A 7,158-nucleotide genomic window follows, 5' to 3' on the forward strand; every position below is an offset into this window, starting at 1 on the left:
CATGGCAGTTCACTGCAAATGTCATCCCCTTTGACAGTTATCATCTTGACATTTAAATGGCAAGCCTTGTCAATCAAGTGATAGCCAAAGTGCATCTTTTTGCTCCTGTCATTCCTTATCTGCTCTGCAGCTTCCTTAATGCTGTGAAACAACTCCTCTCTGTAACGTGATTTGTTCTTGTATACCAAGGATTTCATGAGTCCCCAAAGGAAAGAAATCCGTTGGTGTTAGGTGAAGGGATCTTGCTGGCTATTCCTGTGGATCTCCACAGTTTCCTTCATCAGGAAACTGATCCCAGGGAAGCCGCTCCCACAACACACAACTTACAGGTTAATTTCTCACAAAATAAAGCAAACAACATGTGTGTGTATAGAGTATTTTTGACTTAGGATTAGTTGAACTATCATATCCTAAGGTATGTACCTTAATTCATGGTACACCCTGTATTGTTAGTACACACACACACACACACACACACACACACACACACACACACACACACACACACACACACACACACACACACACACACACACACACACACACACACACACACACACACACACACACTGTGCTGCCCAGCTAATTGGACACATCCACAGCAGCTCTAAGGAGTTACCTAAGTTTTGGTTGTACAGGGTGCCCAAGCTTGAGTCCTGTCTCTATAAGAGGGAATTGTGTGATGTGTGAGTGCAGGGGAAGTGAAGTGTAAATTGGGAAGTGAGCAAAAAGGTGAATGGGAGAGTAGTGTATGGGTAAACATTGTCTTGTCAGTGATACCAAGAAGGAAGATGGTGGCGGACACAGCAAATATTTTTGAGGGTTTCAAGGAAGAAGACCTCAGTGTAGCTTATACAAATAAACAAATATGGAAAATTGAAGAAAATGTGAAAATATGATAAATTCATAACTTAGCAATAATAAAGACATGGAAGGAAGAGAGAGAGAGGTGGGTGGTGGCAATGTAAAAAGATATCCAGTGATATAATAGAGATGAAGAAGAGGAAGATGGAAAGAGAAAAAGAAAACAAAGAACTGAGAGAAGAGGTGACAATAATAGTGAACTTAAACAAGAAGTACTATAAAGAACTCAAGGAAGAGAACGAGGAGTTAAAGAAAGCTTTACAAGAGAGAGAGAGAGAGAGAGAGAGAGTGAGAGATTAAGGTTGGGAAAGTGAAAGAGTCAGTGACAGCAGAAGTCAAAAGTTGGAAAGAAGAGAGAGAACAACAACAAAAGGTGAATATAGATAAGATCATAAGGCAACAGCAACAGGAACACAATAAGGACATGGAAAAGCAATTGATTAAAATAATAAAGGAAAAAAAGTAATCTTGTGAGAGACATCGTGCAGAGAAAGATGTTTGTGGTGGTATTTGGGGTCAAGGAGAAGAACTTACTAATGAAAATAGCTAGAGAGAAAGAAGAGGCAAAAAAGACTAAGGAAATTATAGCAGAAGTGGCAGAGGAATGAGAGGAGATAGTTGAACAAATTGAAGAGGTTTACAGGATTGAAAAATACAATGAAAATGGAACAAGACCAATGAAAATAAGATTCATGGCACAAACAGCAGTGAAATATGTCTTGCAAAGAACAAGAAAATTGGCAAAAGTAGAAGGAATGAATAAATATGAATAAAGGAGAGAGAAGTAAACTGAAAGAGTAAAGTAGAGGAAAGTAGTAGAGTAGAGGCCCAGTCAAAAAATGAGGAGAGAACACAAGAACAAGCAAGGAGATTTGCTTGGAAAGTTGTGGACATGAAAGTGAGGAAATGGTGCCACAAAGATACCACACCAAGCAGAAGTTTAAAGATTATGTATACTAATGTAGATGGTTTGGTGTTCAGCCAAATGGAACTTAAAGGCTACCTAAAGAACAATAAACCAGATGTGGTTTATTTAATGGAAATTACACTAAGAGGAAATAAAGTTGGAATTTGCAAAGGAAGGTTGTAGTGCATGGAGGAGAGACAGAAAAGGAAAGGGAGGAAGAGGAACAATGATATTGGTAAAAGAGGATATTGTTGTTGAGGAAGTGGAATATGTCGATGGAATGGCAGAAACTTTGAGTGTTGTGATTAAGATCAAATGAAATGAAAAAAAGGAAAGTTACTGTGATGTACGTACCACCAAAAACTAATGCATGGGAGACTGATGGATATAAAACTATACAACTAAAAACAAGAAATAGCACAGGAAATGATAAGGAAAAGTAACAAAGTGCTTTTAGTAGGCAGCTTCAACACTAAAGGAATGAACTGGCAGAAGATGGAAGTGAAAGAAAATGTTGGGTCATGGAGTGAACTTATTTTTCATATATATTTACTTATTTATTTTTTTTATGTAGGAGGGACACTGGCAAAGGGAAACAAAAATCCAATAAAAAAAAAGCTCATTGTGATACCAGACCTGGATTGGGTCAGAAGTAGTAGTCAAGAATTGAAGGATATGTGTTTTGAAACCTCCCTCTTGAAAGAGTTCAAATCATAGGAAGGTGGAAATACAGTAGCAGGCAGGGAGTTCCAGAGTTTACCAGAGAAAGGGATGAGTGACTGACTGAGAATACTGGTTAACTCTTGCATTAGAGAGGTGGACAGAACAGGGGTGAGAGAAACAAGTCTTGTGCAGTGAGGCCATGGGAGGAGGGGAGACGTGCAGTTAGCAAGATCAGAAGAGCAGTTAGCATGAAAATAGTGGTAGAAGACAGCTAGAGATGCAACATTGCAGCAATGAGAAAGAGGCTGAAGACAGAAGAGAGTTGATGAGATGAAAAGCTTTTGATTCCATCCTGTCTAGAAGACTGGTATGAGTGGAATCCCCCAGACATGTGAATCATACTCCATACATAGACAGATAAGGCTCCTGTACAGAGTTAGTAGCTGGAAGGGTGAGAAAAAATAACGGAGATGTCTCAGAACACCTGACTTCATAGAAGATGTTTTAGCTAGAGATGAGATGTGAAGTTTCCAGTTCAGAATATAAGTAAAGATGTTCAGTGTAGAAGAGGGGGACAGTTGAGTGTCATTGAAGAAGAGGGGATAGTTGTCTGGAAGGTTGTGTTGAGTTGATAGATGGAGGAATTGAGTTTTTGAGGCATTGAACAATACCAAGTTTGCTTTACTCCGATCAGAAATTTTTGAGAGATCAGAAGTCAGGCGTTGTGTGGCTTCCCTGCATGAACTGTTTTCTTCCTGAAGGGTTGGACGTCTACGAAAAGACGTGAAAAAGTGCATGGTGATATCACCACCATACCATGCTTACCATGATGGTGAATACAATGAGACAGTGGGTGAACGAACTTACAAGATACAAAGAAGAAGAACCATCACAGTTGGACTTAGTGTTTACAAAAAATCCCAGAAAGTAGACCAAGTATACATTGTCTGAGTCCACTGGGAAGAAGTGATCATGTGACAATAGAAATAATGCCACAGGAGGAAAAAGTGTTGCACAGGAATGAACAATTTTGAAATGGGAGACAGAACTATTCTAAGGCAAACTTTGCAGAACTCAATAAATTTTATGGAGAAATTAACTGGGAAGAACTATTTAAAGGTAAAGTAGTGCAAGAAAAATGAGATATTTTTGAGTAAGTATAGAGAGGGGGTGCAACAGTTTGTGCCAAGTTATAAAGTGTAAATTTGGAAGCATGAATGGTATAATGGCAGGTGAGTAGAAGCAAAAAGGAAAAAGGACAGGGCTTGGAGGAAATGATGAGACAACTGAACACAAATACTAGGGAAGAATACAGAAAGGCAAGGAATGAATATGGTATAATAAGAAAAGAAGAAGAAAGAAATTTTGAAAGTGAGATAATAAGAAAATGCAAGGAAGAGCCCAGAACTCTTCTACCGATACATAAACAGGAAAATGAAACATAGGATGACATAAACAAGTTAAGAAGAGAAGGAAGAATTTATGAAACTACTGAGGAGATGAGTGAACTAATGAATGAGAGTTTTCAGTCCACATTTACAAAGGAAACTGATTTTGTGGCACTGAAAGTGGTATCACAGAATGAGGGAATACAGGAAATACAAGTAAAGAGACAACAAATCAAGAAACTGCTGAAGAGCTGGATGTTAGAAAAGTTGTGGGACCAGATCAAGTAAATGGATGGATATTAAAAGAATGCAGAGAACAAATGGAAAAACCCATATGGGATATAATTAACAGCTTGTTGCGAGAAGGAAAAGTACCAAGGGAATGGAAAAGAGCTAACAAAGTCCCAATATACAAACAGGGAAGTTAAATGGAACCATTGAATTACAGACTAGTGTCACTAACAAGTATTGTAAGCAAGCTTTGTGAAATAGTGATTAAAGACAGATGGGTGCAGTATTTAGAAGATGAAAAGATAATTACAGAAAAGCAATTTGGATTCAGGAAAGGGATATCCTGTGTCACAAATCTACTGAGCTTCTGTACAAGAGTAATAGATGGAGTGCAAAAGAGGGATGGATGGGTTTGTGCAGTACACCTGGATCTCTAAAAAAGCATTTGATAAAGTTCCACACAAAAGTCTTATGTGGAAGTCAGAGAATGAAGGAGGGCTAAAGGGAGCAATGTTGAGATAGACAGAAGATTATTGACAAGGGAGGGAATTGAGAACAGTAATCAGAGACACTAATTCAAGTTGGTGCAAAGTGACAAGTGGGGTACCACAAGGATCTGTGTTGGCACCTATTATGTTTCAAATATATGTAAATGATATGACAGAGGATCTAAATAGTTATATAAACCTTTTTGCTGATGATGCAAAAATAATGAAAATAGTAAAGGATGAAAATGACTGCAAGGAGTTACAAAAGGATATTGACAAGATACATACATAGAGCCAAAGATGGAAACTAGAATTCAGTGCCAGAAAATGCCATGTGTTGGAAATAGGAAAAAGTAAAAAGATATCTTCATTGAATTACAAAATGGGAAGAGAAATAATAACAAAAAATTCATGAAGAAAAAGAAGGCACATAAACATAATATTTGGCTCTACATACAGCCTTTTAACAGACATTAGGGTGGCATTTAAATATTTAGATAGAGAAATAATGAAGAAAATTATAACAAGAATGATATAACCTAAATTGCAGCACGCAGCGTTAGTTTGGGCTCCAAATAGGAAAAAAAGATATACAGAAACTGGAAAGAATACAGAGGATAGCAACAAAGATCTTACCAGAACTGAAAGACTTAAGCTATGAAGAAAGACTTGAAGAGATGGGATTACCAACGCTACAAGAGAGAAGAGTAAGAGGAGACCTGATAACAATGTACAAATTAGTAAACAATATAGAAAGAATAGACCGAATTGACTTGCTATCACAGATGGAGGAGGGAGAGAGATGGGCGAGGGGACATGGGAAGAAAATAAAGAAGAGTGGATGTTTGAGCGGCACCAAGAAATGCAGCTTCCTGTATCAAACTGTTGAAATCTGGAATTATTTGAAGGAAGAGGTGGTTGTGGCAAACAGTGTACACATGTTTAAAGAGAAACTGGATAAATATGGTTATGGAGACAGGACAAAATAAACTTTGGCTCGTGCCCTGTACAATGCACACGCACACACACACACACACACACACACACACACACACACACACACACACACACACACACACACACACACACACACACACACACACAGATACCAACATCACCCTATTCACGTCATACATTATACAACTTCATAAACAGTGTTTCTCATCTGTTTGAGAATAAAATAAAGAGTGGATGTTTGAGCTACATCAAGAAATAGTTTCCCGTATCGAACTCTTGAAATCTGGAATGATTCGAAGAAAGAAGTGGTTTTGGCAAACGGTGTACACATGTTTAAAGAGAAACTGAATAAGCATGGTTATGGAGACAGGACAAAATGAACTTTGGCTCATGCCCTGTACAATACAACTAGGTAAATACACACACACACACACACACACACACACACACACACACACACACACACACACACACACACACACACACACACACACACACACACACACACACACACACACACACACACACACACACACACACACACACACACACACATCAATGTCACCCAGTTCATATTGCCATGCATTATATAACATCATAAACAATGTCAAACAATGTTTCACATCCATTTCTGATGTTTTTTCACATTTTCCTCACGTGCTGGTGAGTCTTGTGATGCCCACTCATCACAAAACTTCTTAACCACTCCATTGCCTTCTTGTTTACTGTACAAAACTTTGTGTTCTTGTTATTTATTACATTAATATGCTCTTTTACCATGTTAATGAGGATTTCCTTATCAAAAAATGATAAAGGAGTAGCCCAACAAACTGTCACTTCTTTGCTGGTTGCCATGGTGACTGCAGCAGATGTAAACAAATTCGTGTTTCTCATACATTTTTTTCTGTCAGTGATGTGCTGAGTTGGGCAAGAATATGAGATGTAAGCATTGGTGACCACTCATGCTTGCCCACCCCGCTGATTGACAACCTTGGTGAACTTTGGATTTTTGAAAGTAAGGACTTCCCCACTATCTTGATTGTCTGGTGCAGTTTGGCCAGGTGATCACCAGCATTGGCAGAAGGTTTAAAAGTATGGCAATTAAGCATATGATACAGCAACATCAGAAAATGTCTGTTTCATATAATTCCCCACTGGAGCTTCTCTATTCCACTTGATTGCCATTGCTTTATGTGAAATTGACTAGGTTTAAATGTGATAAATGTACCTCAAACATTTCAGATTTAGACAAACTCGATATATGCATCATTAATGCACTCCCCTTGAAAAATCTTTGGTGCCTGAAAAATATTGCATTATAATTTGAGAGATGAAGGGCTACATGTAGTACAATCAGCAAACAAGTTATTTTGCATATCTACGGACATAAGTTTTTTTTATTTACTCATGAGGACTATGGTCACAGGTTTCCCTCTCTGTTTAGCAGTCTTAACTCTTTATGATGTGTCACTGGGCTTGTGTAAATATATATATATATATATATATATATATATATATATATATATATATATATATATATATATATATATATATATATATATATATATATATATATATATATATATACTCGTATATATATATATATATATATATACACCAATCGGAGTACAAAAAACTTTTGAGCTTATGACAACACTAA

Source organism: Scylla paramamosain, unplaced genomic scaffold (assembly GCF_035594125.1).
Source record: "Scylla paramamosain isolate STU-SP2022 unplaced genomic scaffold, ASM3559412v1 Contig67, whole genome shotgun sequence".
NCBI lineage: Eukaryota > Metazoa > Arthropoda > Malacostraca > Decapoda > Portunidae > Scylla > Scylla paramamosain.